The 19383-nt window shown below is 43.4% G+C and overlaps 1 pseudogene; it reads left to right on the forward strand.

The window, feature by feature from the left end:
• LOC132320990 (ATPase family AAA domain-containing protein 2-like) overlaps window positions 1–19383 on the forward strand; it is a 122800-nt pseudogene that overhangs the window by 95692 nt on the left and 7725 nt on the right.

A 19383-nucleotide genomic window follows, 5' to 3' on the forward strand; every position in this document is an offset into this window, starting at 1 on the left:
TTTGGAGATGAAAACATACATTATACCTAAATATGAAAGAATGTAAATCTCTAATATAATATGCATATTCTAGTGTATGTTTCCCACGCGCTTATTTCTGATGGCAAATAGAAACTACAGCTGACATGCAAGAGAATTAAATGCCAAATCGTAACAGGTAAGTTTGGCTGCAAAGGCTTTGCACGCTTTCAAAAGTTAGCATTTCCCTAACATTATTCATTTCTAAACATGTTCTGCAGAATGCCTTGCAACATCAAGGTTTCTTTACAAACCTAAATATATATCTACAAAGAGATATCCGAAATAATGCAACACGTCATATGCATGCAAAGCTCTTTGCTCCATGTCTTGAGAACAGAACTGAGGTAGGTAGAGAAGTCATGGCATTACAGCAGCTAAAGCTCTTTTGAGAGGTGTTCTCTACAAGCTCACCACTAGAGTGAAAACGCATCTCTCTCTCTAGTAGCTATGAGAACTTCTTACTGCTTAGCAATCTCCTTTCAAACCACGTAAGCTCTTACCAGCTCCTCCTCTAATCTGGTCAGAGACTAATGGGTGAAATATCCCTCAGTTCCTTCACCGAGCACACCCAACAGCAAAAGGGGAAAACAGAGAGCACGTGGGATGCACATGGGCAATGCGTTTAGGATCACGAATTCCTACGGAGTCAGCAAACTACGTTGGGATATACAGAAACTCCAGCAGGATTGTGTTGAACCTCTGATACCACCATTTTCTAAGCAAGCATTAACTGAAATACTGCCTCTCCAAATACAGCATTCCTTCAAACTGTCTACAATGCAACACATGAATGTGTGTATTGTGGACAAATAGCCGCTCTACAATTAAGAAAAAACCCAAACAAACCACCAAACAAAAAACCAACAACAACAACAACAAAACCCCACCAAATTAAATTTTAATTTAAAATTCGGAAAAAAACCAATCAGGGTGCTCTGTTCCTCTAGAGCATCGTACGTTTGTGTCATAAAAAAAATGCACATAAAGATAAGGAGATGACATCCATATTTAGACCACGCTGAATGACTTGAAGATATTTATACCTTGTCACCAGGATAGGTAATGCATTTTAAAGAAACACCACCTTTTCCAAACGCCTAACCTTCATCTATTCAACAGCAACATTTACAGATGAGGAAGGAGCTTTCCCATATATAAGGAAAAAGGTCAACATTTAAACTTATTCAAAAAAATCAAAACGCCCCGTCCCTATTGAAACGGAGTACCACGATGCAAGAATCACCCCTATTTCATTGCATACCTATTGAGAACATGCAAGAGAAAGTATCAAAAGAGGAGGAAAGAATTGCTCGGAATTAAGATCGCTTCCCCCTCAAAAAGATTTTGGAAGAGTTTCAAGCATACTACCAAAGAGAATTATACATTATACAGATGCGTCTCCTATCTGTTACATCTCTGAGATATAATGATACCTCACCTCTATTTTAAACACAACATCATCATTGGAGCCAGTTCTAACAATTTACGTCTACTCTTTTGACCAAATCATACCACCGGTTCCTGTATTGACGTATTTTGCTGGCTTTAAGAGTAGATTTCATAGGTAACCCAGCCAAAAAGTAGAAGGAGATATCTTTAGAGCTCCTACATTTCAGGACCAACACTTAAGAGAGACACTGTAGACACGTTTCATTTGAAGTCCTGCTGACAGAGCTCAAGAGAGAAACAAGAATATATAACCCCAAAGATCAGAAAAGAATAAAGCTGCATGACCTTACTTTAAGAAAGGGAGACAGACAGAAGCTTGCAGTTTGGTTAAACAAAGCTATTCAAAGCCCTATCTTCTCTTCTGACATGCCATTAATCTGGTGTTTAAATGAAGAATAATTTTATTTGTAAAAGCTGCTTCCTCCTCAGCAACTGAATTTATATGGGCTCTCTGCAGATGAATCTAGTTGGAACACACGACGCCGCAGTATGAAATGGTGTGAGTTGTTGTCAAAAAGTATGGACAAAGGCCATGCCCAAGAAGACGCAGCCAAAGATTACGGTTTTTTAGTCACCTCTGAATTTTGATGGTAAATATTACCCCTGCCAACTTAACTGATACTCGCTTAGAGAAAACTACGATTTTCATCCTTTCACATACGTGCACGTCTTACCTCATACATGACCTGTCCTGATGCCAAGCGTTTTCGGTCACCAAATGCTAACTGCAACAGACGTAAACTCACAACATCACCTTCACTGAAAGAGGTGTACATTATGAAATTTGATTACAAAGCTGCTTTATAGTCCTCATTATCATTTTATTAGATCTAGACTGAAGTTTTCTTAATAGCGCTCTCTTGCTGAAGAGACAAACAGCACTTCCCAAGACATGATAATTGGTCACATTTGGCCGCTGAATCAGAAAGGAGGAAATTTTGACACTAACCGCTTCAGGGGCAAATGCTAACCATACCCTTTGAAAGCTTTACTGTGTTGTATGGGCTAAAACTTGTCGGAAATAGTTCTTCACAGGGAAGAGTTCTCAATCAAAACTGCTTTAAAGTCAACCTTAAAAAGATTGCCACCCTATGAACAGCTGAGCTGATTAAATAGCTTGCTGATGCTGAGAGAGAGAGATACCTTTCTCTCCTTCCCTCACCACCAGAGTTCCAGTCCCTCTCTTGCATATGCTGCACCCTTCCACATACCGATTTCATCCATTAGCCCAGCAGGAAGCCATTGACTTTTCTGCTGAACAGTGATCGTTCTCTGCCAGGTGAGCTGAACTGGCTCATGAAGGCTCCAGAGACTGCTAAAGTTGGCACAAGGTAATGGGCAGTACCGTCACCTCCCTCCTTTAGGGGCAGCAGGCTGTTATGTCGGCACGGTTAGTGTTCTAGGTGTGCAGCCTCAACTACTGTGTTAATACCATGGTGTGAATATCAGACAAAGCATGAAGCAGTCATCAAGCAACAAAGGAAATCACTTAAGAATGCAAGCACAAAAATACAGCCACTGTTGCTTTGCCTTCTTTCAGAAGAGAGGAACTCCTAGGTCCCTCCTTCACGTCCGTTGAATCCTGTCAAAATTGCATTGTAAGCTTAACAGCTTCCCTACCTGAGAGAATCTCCCGCACAGCTAAACAAACAAAACAAATATACAGGTATTAACTGTACGTGAACAAATATATCTATATATATAACAATTAATTCAGTGGCTAATAGTAAGTTTTTCTTCACCTTTCTTGTGTAGACTGAACAGCCCACAAGTAGCAACAATTGCGAGGATCATTCTCAGGCTCTTGAAAAGTAACAGCATAGACAGGAATCCTTCCTCCTTCAAGCTGAGAGTGGTGCCTACAGGTTAAATCACATTATTAACATACTTAAGCCTTTCAACATATGCCCTAATTGCAGGAACTTCTCCTGAAAAATAATTTTTAAAATCTGTTTTGTCAAAATACACACATTTCCTGCTTTCACTGAATACTACTGATAGAACAAACTGTCATATGGAAATCAGCTCTATCACATCCTAACTGCTTGGCATAACCCAAAGAAGCATGCTTTCCACAATTCCTCAATCCACAGGCACAATACGGAAAACAATCCTAGTCCACTGGGGAGAAGGCGGTCCCATTTAGTCCATGTATGACTTAACAGTTATTTCAGAAGAGGATTTCTAAACCTTCCAAGACTATACTCAGAATTTCAGTCCCCGAAAAAGTTCTCTTTAAATTAACATACTTCCTTAAGCAAAACATTGAGAGCCCTGCACCTCCAGGCACGGTCAAGTGTAAAGGCCTACTTACTCCCTCTGCAAAGTTTTCATATTCCATAGTGACAGGTAGCCATCTGAAAAACCCACAGCGAGCTGATTGCTTCTGCTTATGTAGCACAGGGTTGATATTGCTGTTCCTGAAGGATTTTGTAATTGCAAACAGAGATGTCTCCCTTCTCCGGCCACAGTTTCTCTTCTTTGTGCAACTTCAGCAGGAATTCCAGTGACAGCTTCCAGACCTAGACACCCAACACCACGCAATAAATGAATGCGTTATGCCACTGAGGTTGCATTTTAAACACTGACGTGACAAGGTGTATAACCTAATTCTACCGTCCCAGGCAAAATACCCCTTTATGCAACACTGGTTCTGCTATTTCCATTTTGTACGTTTTCAAAGAACGCAACAACTCTCTGATCGGAAACTTGTTCTCACTCGTCGTTCAAAACCAGGTAAAAGTGTAGCCTTCATAGACAAATTCTTCTTGGACTCTGTAAATCAGGAGTTTGGGCCTCATGACGAAGCTATTTGAAGTGACATCAGCTCCTGAAGCCACTGTTGTAATAGCCAAAACAGTCTATGCAATCTGAACACACAAATCAGAGATTTCGTTCATCCAAACGCATGACTTTTGATAAGTCGGGTTGATTTTAAAAAACAAGCCTAAAATTTGCCCCAAGTCAATTAACAGAAGCAGAAGAACATTCCCAAGAAATAGGGCACCTCTGACACAACTTCCTATCAGGCAGCTGCACTGACTCAGATGGGAAAATTCCTACACCTCACTGGCAAGAATCATAGTGACATGGGGATCTTGGTGGGAGGGGGGCATTTATAACATTAGAAGGCGTATTAAGCCACTCCCATATTTAATCACTTCAGCACTACACGGTGTCAAACTGCCACCTGTAACCAGTAGCCATGAATGTCTGCACATGAGTATCTTCAAAGCGGGATGCATATAGTTTCTTTAAAAGACACAAGATTTCTGACTTTTAAATTCAAGCTTAAAAACGGCAAGCTTACCCGATGCTTCTCTTTCATTCTGAGTGCAAGAACAATCATCCAAACAAAGGTCAACCAGAAGTAGATGACCAACATCTGTAGCCACGGCTGCCACTCCGAAGAACCATCGCAGACTCTGATGTAGGTGCCGAGTGCTCGTACTGGGTCCTCCGTGATTAGTTATGGGTTCTATGGCAGTTACCTGCAGGAAAGCGACAAGTTAATATTGAACTGAATTAACTTCAGCTGAAAAGGTCTATTCTATTATTACAGCTTACCAATTGCCACTCCCTACTTAGAAATAATTAACTCTAAGAAATAAACACAGAAAACCAGTTATATGCAAGAAACTTCATCCTATTTAAGGGACTTAAGTTAGAAAGACAAAGCTACACCTAGTTCTCCCACTGCTCACAGCCCATCAGCACTGCGATACAGTCTACGCCTTCTTTGCCAAACAGGTATTCGGAGAGATCATGGCTGTAAGTCAGATGAGGCAGCGGACAAGCTGCATGGTAGACACACCATTTTCCATGGGAATGAAACATTTTTGGAAAGTGTTGAAGGGAGATAGTAGCTTAGCAAAATTTACACGAGTCCTCATTTAGAATAAAAATAACCACCAGATAAAGTCAGAAAAGGTGTAAATGCACACCAGCACTTTTAGGAATGTTAACAGAAACGTTAAAAGCCAGCCTAAAACAACGGCAAAAAGAACAGCAGCTTGTTAGAGAAAGAGCTAACTCCAGCTAAGGAAGAAGCGCACACTGCTCTTGAACATGTGGAGCAGTCTGCACGCAGCTTTATTACAAGGGGAAGACAGACCTTTCAGCACCTGCAACACGTCCCAGGACTATACGGACTGCTATAGCAGAGATACAAGCGCACAAAGACTCCGGCACTAATGCTATACAACAAAAGAACAGAGGCTATGGTTTAGCCTTCTTACAAAAAGCAGCACAACAAAACCAGGAACCTTTACATCAACAGCACAGTTTGACACGAAAGTAAAACAAAGAAGTGAGCATCACAAGGCAGTCCATTTTTTAATACATTTCCCCTGCCCCCCTCCACCCGCCAAGAGGTGGGGAAAAATAACCAAACCCCTAAGCCCCAAAGTTTTCTCCTCTCCCATATCAAGCACTTGCTGGGACTACACTGCCTGGAAATCTACCACAGAATTTACCTTTCATCTTGGTCACGAGAATTCTAATCTTAGAAGTACCTACAGTAATTTGGACAACTTGGGTTTCTGTCAGATTTATAGGAAAGCTAATGAAATTTCCAATCTTCAAAATACTGTACATATCTTGCTGCAGAATTAGCCAAAGGTCAAGTGTTCCTTCTAACCTCTTTTTCTTTTAAGATTTCTTTCCTTGTACAACTGGCCCCAAAGGAATCTCTTCCATTTTTGCATACGGTCTTCCAAAAATGTTGCCTGGTTTTAACACCTCAGTTTTCCACGTAGAAGCTCCTGAAACTGCATATTTTTCCACTGCGCTATGCACTGGCTTTTCATATTCTCCCAGACTACTGCCAGCTCTTTCTGGGAATGAAGAAAGGACGCTTTTCTCACCTCACTGAATCTGAATGCTACCCTTCTGCCTCATACAAACCAGCAAAATTTGAACCCTTCCATAGTGCTGAAACATACAACCATTAGAAACCAATTCAATATAATGAATGTTTTAAATTCAGATTTGCTTTTACTAGAATCCAGTTCAAATAATACTCCATTAACTCTTTCAGTTGTCTGCGGCATTTCACCTGTATATCCAGAGGGCAGTTAGAGAGCACAGAATCACAGAACCATTAAGGTTGGAAAAGACCTGTGAGATCATCAAGTCCAACCATCAAGCCAACACCACCATGCCCACTAAACCATGTCCCAAAGTGCCACGTCTACATGTTTTTTGAACACCTCCAGTGATGGTCACTCCACCACCTCCCTGCATAGCCTCTTCCAATGTTTGACCACTCTCTCAGTAACAAAATTTTTCCTAATATCCAGTCTAAACCTCCCCTGGCGCAACTTGAGGCCATTTCCTCTCGTTCTATTGCTAGATACATGGGAGAAGAGACCAAGAAAAAAAAAAGGAAAAAAAAAGAAAAAAAAATTATGCCTAAATTCTTTCTCAGCTTGTGAGTTTGGGTTTTTTAACTCATTCTTTGCTCTCTGAATGACTACACATCTGCTCTTACACTAAAAGGCAGTCATACAGTCACTATAAATACCCCGTATTAATACACTAATGGCTTGACACCTTGGACCAGAGTTGCTCAAAGTTAGGGTTAACCTGTAGAACTTAGTTGTCCACTGAAGATATACCCACATGGAAAACAGTCCAGAAATTAAGGTGCTCATCAAAGCCTTAAAACAGTAACAACAAAAACTGCAGAACGTGATGTTAAGACTAGGTCTGCAGTTTAGTTTTAAAAATAATCATTATGGAAATCAGAGAAACGTTCAGGCAGATTAAAAACGCATGTTACATAATGTATAATTTGGAAGTATGAGTTACAGAATAAATTCAAAGCATAGGGACAGTGGCCAAGGGCAAGTTTTATCTACTTGTTCTTGCTAACCCTTACTCCCACTCACAACTTAGAAGTTAACAGTCCGACTAGCAATACCTGTGGCCTGGCTATGCTGATCTAACTAAGCTAATAGCAAAAAGATAGGAAGCAAAATGAAAGCAACAGGCCAAACATGCTTGTCATCAAGAGCGTTGAGGGCATAAGAGCAGAACTTCAGGTAAGCTTTGGCTTTATTCCAAAATCCATAACCTTTATCACACAACAGCCAACTTTTCCCCCCAAGGCTTCTTCGTATTTTCTCCTGAACCATTGCCTTGCGGTATAGAAGAACTCCCCAATACAACGGGCAGGTCTAACTACGTTCTATTTCAAATCACTTTGGTAGACGCAGATTCGGTATGTGACGTGATCCTTCTTAACCTTTCCTTTTCCTATTCCCTGCTTACGTAGATCAAAGAAATAAAACTTAACAAAGCTATGACCTTTTTCACAAACATAGTTTACTTACTGATTATACGCTGATGTCAGCACACAGCTTGTCCTTCCACCTCAAACTCTAAGATTTATCAAGATGATAGGCAAACTAACACAGCGGAGCACCAACCCAACTCATATCTTTAGAAATTACCACAATACAAATGCTTACTGCTAGTAATCGTGCTGTAGCACTACAAACAAACAAAACTCCCTCCAGCTGTATTCTAGCAAGTTAAACCAAATCACATTATGGAAAGCTGAGTAACAGAAAAGTATTTATTTGTGGCAGATTCTAAGGTGAGAAAAATACAGGGAATCTGGGTTTTCTATTAACTGACGCTGATTCTTGTTTACATTAAGACAATGAGACTAGGGGACATTACGACACTTGAGTTTATGGGTTACAGAAGACAGAAAAAAATGAGTAACATCACACCAGTGCATCCCATCTACACAAACACAATATTCAATGAGCAGAGATTCAAGGACTTCAGACTGAAAGTCAATCTTTCAACAGTCTGTCAGATACCTCACTCAAGGCTCGTTTTTCCTACTTAGGTCAACACAAAAATGTGTTCTGCTCTGAAGTCAGACCTGCTTGCTAGCCTGAGATTCATGGGAATGTGTCTCAGTCATTTACAGCACAACTGTGGAAGTTTGAGGTATTTTAAAGACATTATTTCTGACAGAAATTAACCGTTTAGGAAATGCATGCTATGGACGCTTGAAAGAGTGGGGTTTTTTCCTTTCTCACTCTGGCCAGGAAAAGGTATTTTGCAATGCCTTTTTGTGGAAGCGGAGAATTAGGTAACTATGTGCTCTACAATAAAAGCAGGAAATTTGGTTTACTCTCAGTAGACTCAGAAGATAATGGTACCATTAAGCCCAAGATTTTACATCAAGGCTCTCTCGACTGGATTCTCTGAAGTGACAGTACGTTAATGCAGTACAGAACAAAACACCTCCTACAAAGAGGCGCTCCAAAGCTTTTCCTGAAGCAGGATTATGCAGCACCTAACAACATAAAACTTCCTTTCGCCGCTTAAAAAGTACGTACCCTTCCTGGAAGAACAACTGCTTTAACCACTCTCGATATTCCAAGGTCGTACAGACAGAGAACACTTCCCGCTGCTTCTTCCAACCCAACCAGTAGTCCAGGTCTCTTCTGCCAGGAAAACTCCTTTACCACACGAACAGTGGGACGCCGTTTATTTACTGCACTGAAACGATATGCAGAGCGCCGCTCTCCTGTCACAGAGTTCACCACCTCCAGTTGAGGACCACACGCCAACCATGCTAGGCCATTTCTCCCTGTAAGAGAAAAGAAAGCTGACTAAAGCAACTTTCCAACACAAGACTCAAAACAACTGAAAAAAGTCACAGTCACTGCCCCTTTCCTTCAATAAAAGGCCCTAACGGAGGAAGACCGACTTCCCTAATTCTGGTCAGTTCTCTAAAATCACCCATTGAAATCCTCAAGCAACACATCTTAACATCAACCACCTTTTTATTTTGCATTTGTACTTGTCATTCCTGCACTGAAGAATTTTGATCGTTTGGGATAAAGATTGCAATATATTGATCTATAGTCTTTATACCATAGTCGGCTTGGTTTTGCTAGAAATCATCTACATACAGACGGGAATACAAGTCTTGAAGCATACTTCAAACATAACAAATCTAAGCCAATTCATTTTTAGTTTATAAATTTCACTTGACGCATGCCTACTTTGGGCAGGGATTTGGACTTCAGCAAGAGATTGTCTTAAAACGGGCACTGCGTTAGTATATCTAAACTTTTACACGTGCCGATCACAGAAAGAATTTAAGACATTTGCTCCACTGAACTGCTTCAAACTCGAAGGAAGTATTAACTCCATTACTGCATTGACAGTTAGGCAGATAGATTCTACCTGGTCTTGACAGAAGCCTCGACATCCAGCTCGGCACCCAGCTCTGCTTTCAGATCACCTGGAAAGTCACCTACCTAATCTGCTTAGCCACTTCCAGCAGCTCTCGCTGCCTACTCATCTGCATCCTATTAAATACTTTGGAAATACAGCTGCAGCGCTTAACAGTGCTGCCCTCTTCCTTCTGTTTTTATTCAGACTAGAAAAGAAAAAGCAGGGGCTTTTGCCGCTGTAACAGTGTGGGAGAACTATTTCTGCGTGTGATGTTATGACGGTCATAGAGCTTGAGCTGGTGCAAATAAATACGGCCCAAACCAACACTATTACTTTTTGGGAAACTGCCTTGTATTTAAGCAGAAATTGAGGAGAGCTCACTGACTCAGCAGGTTTAAGTAAATTATTCTAATAGCACAGGATCGGTGCACGTGGTTGTAATTTCAAAGTTTAACTATACTAATGTTTTAATATTAGCATTTTCAATCGTTACAACATCCTTTTTGTTCTCTCCAAACTTGATGCATCTTAACAGCGCCAACCTGACACAGTTGATACTATGACCCTATGCTTCAGGTAACCTCCAGGCCGTAACAGCTTTATACCACCGCCAAATTTAAGGGAAAATGCTCACCTCTAGAAAGCTTCCCGCACAGCACAGAATCTAGGGGTATGCCATCTTCCCCAAGTGCCTGAAGAGTCACCTCTGGAAACTGCAGCAGACTGCTCGTTGCCCGAGCCGTTAGCTCTCCCATTCTTCACTCTAAATAAAGAAAACAATGCAAAAATAGACTCATGTCAGCCATAAAGAGTTTTGAGCTTGACAGAAGTTTGCCATATTTTACTCCTGCAGAAAGAGGATTTTGTGAGCGAGTTAGCTGGTGATTTAGTGAGTACCACTGGGTCATTTCTTTCCCACTTAGGCAGAAAACCTCCCCCAAATGTTTTAGGCAAAACCCCTACATTTAATCCAAAACCAAAGTTTTAGTCTTAAAAGCCACTAGCACAACAGAGACTGTCTGTATCAGAATTCTGGAGTCAGGCTTACTTCACACAAGTGCACCCTACACATTGTCTTGCAGAGGTTGTGCGGATGCTCCACAAGTTCTCCAAGAAGCACAGATCTACAGCAGAAGGTGAGAAGAAGAAAGAATTTTAGCTCTCTAGCCCAACAGCCCCCAACAGCTAAGATCCTGTATCTGATGCAGACCATAGCCTTGATTTCCCTTTAAATGAGAAAACAAACAAAACCAACACAGATCGGAATTTGACACTAGAGCCAGTTTACCCAGCTACCTCCTATGGTTATTCTCTAACAAAACTATACTGCCATTCAAGAGTTGCAGTCCCTGCCTAACGTGGCTAAGCTAGCAAAAGTTCCTAAAGCCAGTTCTGAAATTACGCTCTTTTTTACATTGCTTGTTCTACCTGGACAGATGGATGGAGGTGCCAAGTGTCTCGGTACTGAACACACGCACAGCCTTCCAGCACAGGGAGACAGTAGTTAATAAGGCACTTCCAGCGTACCACACCGCTTGCCCCTCTCAGCACAAGTTCCGGAATCACAGAATCACAACAAAGAGGATTCCAATCCCTGGAACCCACGTGGCCCAACCCCCCCGCTCAAGCAGGGTCACCTAGAGCAGGCTGCCCAGCACCGTGCCCACACGGCTTTTGAATAGCTCATTCTGAAACGTACTTTTACGAGCAGCAACCTGACAAGCTGAACCTCAAAAGCATTTGCAACACGTGCAACAGGCCCTGGTTTTTGGTGACTCTCTCCTACCAATTTAAGCATTCTCTCCACCACATAAGGAAAACACTACCACACCAGCAAAGCCTTGTCACCGTTATTTCTCTAAAACCATACCTGACAGCTTACTAGGTAGAAGAAACAAAATTAATAGATGCCTGATGAAGTTCATTTCACTGTCCTAAAAAAGCAAACCCCAGGCAAATCAATGCAGGAAAACGAGTTGATGCAGTCAGTGAATGAGGAGCTGTCCTCAGCAGAACAGGATACAGTCCTGTGTGCCCAAACGCCTGTGGCAGCTGCCAGCCAAGACTGATACAACCGTCCAGACTAAGAAGGCACTTGAACTACCACGTTTAGCCATACACACCACGTGGGGTTCAGCATTCCCCACAGAATTAAGTCCCTAAATTTCCCATAAGTTTACCAAGCACGATCAGGAAGCAATTATTAGACCTGAAAGACTGACACCACGCTTCTTTCCATTGGCAGAAGCTCCAGACCCGGAGTCACCTTCCTTCATTAAGGAAGAAGTCAAGCACTTTTGTTTAAGGCAGCAACTTTGCTGCGTGATGCGTGCTTCGTGCAAAAATCAAGAGACCCCCACAAAACGCGCTGGATTCCTGTAAAGCTGTGCTCTCCCCATTAAACCCAGCCCTCTTGCCGCGATCGCCGCTCTACACAGATAGCGAATTTCCTGACACCTCCCTTTGGCAGTTACCCATGTTGAAGCAAAGAAACGGTTCGTGTAGAGCAACTGGGAGGGGAGCAGCATATGGCCTTTCAGCGAAGGTGTGCCTTGAACGATTTATTAAGCAAGTCACCATCAGACCCCGTCTTTCCCAGAGCAGCCCGTCACGCACTCCTTGGCTCTTACACGCCACAGCCTCCTACTGAAATGCTTCTGTCTGGCTAAATAAGTCACGTTGAGATCGGTTGCTTTCAGAAACATGCCCCAAATTAAAAGCAGTATTAACCTTTTTTAAGAAAAAGAACAAAGAAGGCGTCTGCCCCACGTTCTAGGGTGTTTATCTCATGACTGGTTTTACAGGGAATATCTTTGGTTCTCCCTGTCAAGGACTTTGAAACGACACAAGCCTGAGCTGCTTCGACATGGCTCAGTGCATTCACTGGCATCTCTTATTTCCGTAATAATTTCTTATAACTACAAAATGAAGACAAGAAACTATAATGTAGTTAGAAGTAGACAGCATATTCTGTCAGCTGAACTCATGAGAGATTTGATATTACATTGTGGACCCCTAACCAAGGGCTACGTTATTGCCAGTTTACCTAGGCTTAAAAGCCCCTGGAAGGTCTTGTCGGGGCATTGCTGGCAGAGAGGTGTGTGAGTAACAAATCTGAAAGATGACAAGAAGGGGAAAACATCAGACCACAGGTTAAGGTATCTGGCCGCGATGCCTGTTACTGGGAAACTCGCCTGAGCCACGGCGGCATACTGGTGCTCCCACTCCTTCCGGGCTTCCTCCAGCCGGGACTCCCTCGTTGCCCGTGTGCTCCGGATCTGCCGCTCATGCTCAGCCAGCAAAAACCACACCTCTTCTGAACAGCTTTAACCAGGGTATCTACGTGTAAGATAGCAAACCCCGTGAGGGACGAGGACCAGCACCGTGGCAGCCACGCAGCGTGTTCACAGTTGTTCAAAATGTTCTCTGCCACCCACTTTGTAAGAAATCCACCGGTGGACCTACCTCAGCTGCATTCCCACCACACTTCCTCGATCTTACAGATTACCAAAGATGCCTCCTGATAACGCTTGGGGAAGTCAAAATCTACTTGCTATTTATGCTGAAATACGTACGTGTTTCGTCGGCTGTTGGTGGCCCTGTGCTCCCGAGCCCAGCCAGACTGGACAACACTTTCTTATTTTCAGCCTTCAGGTCTCTTATAAGCTTCTCCCCGGGACTTGCATTTACCACTGCTTTGTGGTAATATGGAAATACATAAAAGACAAAACAGAAGCCGGTACCCAGATAATCCCAGCAAACAGCAAGATTTCCTGTCAAAAATTACTCGTCTCCCCCCCCACCCCCCCCTTCTTTTGCTCTTTTCCCTGTTCAGAAATATCCCATGTAGCTCTGGAACTTCACAAGCGAAAAGGTCTCATGGCCACTTTGCTCCTCGGGTGGAAGCATCTGATGCCCTCTCCTGTACTGTTACCAGCAATCACAGCCTGGTTTGGTTTTGCCCCTGCCAGCCCAGGAAAAACCTTCTCTTCTGCAGCTAACCCTAACCGGCAGCAACGTAGCCATAGCTGCTGTGCCTCCAGTATGCGGGGCAATGTGGGATGGGATACCTGAAAACCAGCCCTCATCCACTGTAACTGTGGGTACGCCAGGTAGGCAGACAAATCCCCTGCAGAGACAAGTCCACCTGCCCCGGCATGGAGCTGGCTCAGGCGTGGGGAGTTTGTTGGTTTGCGTTCATCGGCACGTGAAAGCAATTCAGCTCTTTGCAGGACTGAACTGGGGCTGGAAACATTAAAACTTCTGCTCCTGATATCTCCTAACAGCCAGGCTGCTGCGGCTACGAGCTTGCAGAGCCACGATCCATCCGCTTTGGGATAAGAGACGTCTAAGTGCCTGACCTCTTTTTATGGGAGCTGGAATAAGAATTAGTGCTGGAGTCCCAGAGAAAGCCTGACTGAAAGGACTGCAAAGAGAGCGGTTTTCAGTGCTGAGCCCCAGAAAGGGCAGGAGCAGAGCAAAGGGGAGGAGAGAGGCAACCCTCTCCTCCAGAAGGAGCCGACGGACTGGGAAAGTGGCCGGGGAGCAAGCGGCTCCTGGGCAGGAAGGAATAGCTCTGCGTGGCACTATCGCTGGGATCTGGGATTGGGAAACAGAGACGACAAATGCCTGGCAGCAGGGATCATCTGTATGTTCTATGTTTCAGCCATGTTTGGTCTGTGGGACCCCAAATTACAGCTTAGTTTTAGAGGTGCTGGGAGAGAAAGGGAAGGAAAGACGCTGAATTAAGTCACACCTGTGAGAGAGACCCAGAATTCTCAGGAAAAAGAGTTACCGCTGTCATACAACGTAGTTGTGAAAATATATGCCGTTCGTTAATAAGAATACAGAATAAGCTCTTCATATGCTGCCCTTGCTTACTGACAGATTCACTCTTTCTTCCTCCTGAGCTGTCAATCACTTTGAACTGGTATCTTTTGTCGTTTTGCCCAGCACCTGGCTGCAATTTGCACCAAGACCAGAGAGGGAAAAATTACGGAAGTGTACCTTTCAGCATATCGTAAAGTTGACAGAGTTTCTTCGTAACAGACGTCTGCTGGACTCACGTTCGCAATCTGTAAGCATATGACAAGTATGAACTGACATTAGATTTTGAAGGAGGCGTTTTGAAAGAGCTGTCAACACTACCAAAAATCAGATAAGCATTAACATGGAAAAATCAACCATTAAGGTCTTTAAACATAAAAGGAGAACCCTAGCATCTTCGCAATCTGGCTATAACTTAACTCTTTAACACTTTCACAAGAAATGAGACAGACAGACCGACAGACTGACAGACAGAAAGATGAGAGGATACAGGTGGCTTTTGCAAAAATTAATACTGGAGGCACTTGAATCCTGGTAACTCTGGCTTACGCTAGCATCAACGCAAAAAACCAACCTCGCAAAACCACTTTGATGGTATTTGTACAAGTAACAGTTGAAGAATCTGTCCTTAAATTTGTTCAAAACATCTTCGGTGAATTACGGGAGTTAGCATTTGAAGAAGCTCAAGTAAACTGTTTTAGGACTACCAGCATTTACAGGCAACGTTTTCACATGGGCACATTTTCTATTTGTATCCTTCCATCTTTCACTTGATAGTACTTTCTTTAACAAAAATACCTCTTCAAAGATGCTGGAGGATACAGTTAATCCACCTGAGACAAAGAAGAACCTATGGGAGCTGCATCTTATTTAGGAATGCAATATCTGGTGCGCAGCACAAACAATAATCTCAGCATTCAGGAAACAAAGTAGCTGTTTCGTAATACTGCCTAGTTTTATGTAAAGAACATGGCTTTTCTATAAAACACGTGCTTATGAGTTATGTAGCTAGATTTATCTGCATTTAGATACATTTTTACAAATATGCCAAAAACTCTTTCAGAAGAAATGGGGTTTGTATCTCTAATGGAGAGAGCGAGCGAGTGAGCGAGAGAGATTTTGTGCCAGCCACACTTCTGCTCTGAAAACAGAAGTGCTCTCCATTTGAGTAGTGCGTTTAATAGTGGCAAGAAACTTTTGACCAGCAGAAGGGTTCTCACCTTTATGTTGCATAGAAAGCAAACAGTTAAGTTTGAAGCTACACCCACTTTCACCAACGTTCGAGCCATGCAATTCTATTTCAACGGGTAAACTGGGATATAAATTCAAGAATCACTTTACCATGATGGGCCCTGCTGTTTCCTCAGGACCGAGTCCCTGCATGGGATATGCAGCACCTTCTTTTCCGTAGCAACCTCGGCCAGAGCACTAAGGGAAAATAAAGTGAAAAGATGTGAACGATAGAAGCGTAACTATCAAAATCAAATTGGGGGGCGGGGGACGGAGGGGGAAAGCTACCAGATTAGAAACTTCAGTATATTCATGCTTACGTACATGCTTCACTATATTTGTTCTTATGTACATCTCAGGCTTTATTCATTGATTAACCATGCAGCAAAGAATCCTGAATGGAGGGAAGATTTTTTTCATATCTAGAAATTTATTTTTTACTTCACAGGAAAGGATTAAAAAAAAAAAGAAAACAAACCTGATGACAGTTCTTAATGTGGTTAGACTTAGATTTACACGTGTTCCTTCCTTCAATCTGTCTCTTCCCAGTCCTGAGGATTTTTGCCTTTTGCTTCCTGCCAAGCCCACCAGATTTATAACTGACCGTTTGGTGATTGCTTCAGTCGAGAAAAATCTGTTAAAAGATGGTATCAACACAGCAGGAACAATTACCAAATCAATTGCTCAGACATTATTAAGTAAGATACAGAAAACGATACTCTGCAGAAACTCAGAGGAAATATCTTGGGATAGTTACCGGTATTGGAACATCTTCTATGTGCAGAATTGCTTTAAATATGAGAACTGCAAAGGTGTGCCTGAAAAGAAATGACCTCCCGTCTCTCGGGATTAAGCAACAGGCAATACCGCTCATCCCCTGCACCCGCAGAAAGAGAGTATGGAAACACCCCTGGCTCCCAACCTCCCCTGGCTGCAAAGAAGATGTCTCCCTCCTCTTCCCCTTCCAGATGAGCCCAGGACTGGCCCTGCCTGCCAAGGCTGAGCAGCTTTTGGAGCTGCCTGCGCGAGCAGCCGTGGGGTGCTGAGCTCGCTCGTGCTGCCGAGATGGGTCGTGCACGTCCGGGCCAGCCGGACCCCCCTCCTCCTCAGCCGGCCCCAGCCCAGGGTTGTCCTGTGTAAGCTGCCCTGCAGACACCTCTCTGCCTCTGTCGACAGGGGACTTCAACAAAGCCTGTAGTTCTGGTATCTGTCTACCGAGGGGAAAAACTGGGGGAGCGATGGCAGGAGCAAGGCCCCTTTTCCGGAGCGGAGCCGCGAGCAGTCGTCTCCCCCGACACGGCTGCTCTGAGATGGTTCGGCCATGCGTCAGCAGCAGCACCACGGTCACCCAGCAGCCCTCCGCCTGGCCCCGGGCACACACAGCGAGGACAGCACGATTCGGGCCTTGTGACCCTCTGGGGTCGTGTCTTTGCAGCTGCCCCACTGCGGCGTTCCCTTAGGCGGGCTCGGGGAGGTGCCACAGACTGCCCCACACTTGTGCCGCGCTGTATGAGCTTGCTCGCTATAGGGCCGCTTGTTGTACTGAGGCCAGGAGTTCTGCGTTTCGCTAACGGGCAAGCAGCAGCTACCACAGATAAACAGGGACCGTAGGTTATTTCGGGACACCAGTGAGAGATTTTCCAAGACCACTTGTCATATTTGGGACATAGAGGATCTCAAAGACGGAGTCCATCTGCAAACAGGCAGTGGTTTAGGACGTCTCTGCCTTTGGTGATCCTCACTCCGAGAGCAGCAGTGGTGGACAGGGTGCGAGCGCCAAAAATGTGGGCTGGCGAGGCTGACCCTGCAGCCCAGGGTGAGGAAACCCAACATGCTCTCATCTGCTCGCTGTCCTGGAGGTGGCAGTAAACTATGGTGGGTCTAGGTAAAACAGAGCCACCCTGGCTTTTGTGTCTGCAAAAACTTCCACGAGTTCATTTTATGGTGCATCTAACAGGACTAAATTCATTAAGAGTGCTAAACAGCTACACTGAACAGAGGAAACAGTGCCCGCACACTACACCTGTTTGAATCGCATGGTGACGACCACGTGAGACCGACTGCTGGTGGCATTCATGGCAGTCGTAGCCGTTGTTCTCACCTTACTCCCTTGTTCCTCTCGATCTGCGCGTAATTACGACAAGGCACCACCTTCAAACTGTCCACATAACAACCTTGCTGCTGGTCTTCTCTAATCCTGCGCCCACCAGGTTCCTGGTTTTAGACAGCAAGTCCATTACCTGGGGAGAGATATTTATAGTCAAAATTTCTCACTAAAATAAGAAAAAATATTGTTAGACTTCGTAAGGATAGAACAAAAATTAAGAGAGTACGGCTGAGCACGGGGTAGTTATTCTGGCTTTACCATGTTTAGAAACTCATTCCCAGAGTGTTCCACTTTCCAGGCGAATTCCGCTTACGTTGAAAGCTTACATCTGCAGACTTAAGGTGCTTGCAAAATTCAGGATAAAGGCGGTATTTCCCTCTGCTTCTCCTATCATCATTAGATGAGGAGTTTAAACAAGCTGATTCCATGAGCTGCAAAAACTAATGAAGTTTGTTTTCCTGAGCATTCATTTTTTTCTGATCTCTGCTGCCCGCTGCATCAAATTGGTCTGAAATTGGCCACATGGCTCAAAACCGATGAGGAGGAAGGTACAGGGCAAAGTAGTTCACAAACAAGTGGCAAATTGTATAAACCTTAGAAGAAAAGCTAAACGTTCAACCCTCTGAGACATATACCATCTCCCAAATCCCCGCCCGGCTTAAGAGAAACAGATTACCCATTTTCAGTTAGGAGTGAGTCCTGTGTCTGCCAACATAAGAGGCGAACAAGAAGAGGAGCATGGGGAAAGAAAGTAAATAAAAATGCTGACTTTCTTCTTAACCCTTTTTTTCTTCAAAAAGGAGCAAAATACAGAAGGGAGAAAAATAATAAAAAATAAAGAAGCGCTGGGTGCATGGGGGATTTCTCCTCAAAACTTGCACACCGGGTTAAAATCATGACAGGTATTCAAAACAGTTAACAAAGTTAGTTACGCCTCCTGGTGCTACCCCTTAATTAACTATTGGTTAATAGTTTTCTTCATCTTAAAGTTACAGTTCTCTTTTAATTCACCACGCATGCTCAGAGAGTAGGGGCCTTAATTGGGTTGGGGCTTTTCTAGCTGGGAGGTGTGTTCCTTAGCATTAGAATGAGATTATAATGAGACAGGTTAACTCTAGGGCACTATTTTGGCAGTCCATTCTATTTTTCTAAGATACGTCCTTGTGCTAATCATTATTGCTAGTTAGCAGAGAGTCAGTGAAGACAGTCTTTATCTCTAATACGTCTAAGTGCCAGGCGCAGTTGTTACGAAGCATCTTCTTTACATTCTTCTAAATCTTCTTACTTGCTTTTAATACTTATTTTTCAAGAAGTCCTGTAACACTATCCCCTTTTCTGTCCCCTAAGCAAATTCTTTGGCTTTTAAAAGTGGTTTGTTATGTTTCATCATTATTTTTAGTGTCCACGCTTGTCCAGTAAGTTCCTTGAGTTTACACCAAAGGATAAGATTTACTATTGTTAATGTTGTCGTAGCTATTAGTAACACCAATATCGGGTGGGTCATTATGTTTAAGATTTTGGTAGCTGACGGGGAATAACCC

The sequence above is a fragment of the Gavia stellata genome, unplaced genomic scaffold (assembly GCF_030936135.1).
Source record: "Gavia stellata isolate bGavSte3 unplaced genomic scaffold, bGavSte3.hap2 HAP2_SCAFFOLD_50, whole genome shotgun sequence".
NCBI lineage: Eukaryota > Metazoa > Chordata > Aves > Gaviiformes > Gaviidae > Gavia > Gavia stellata.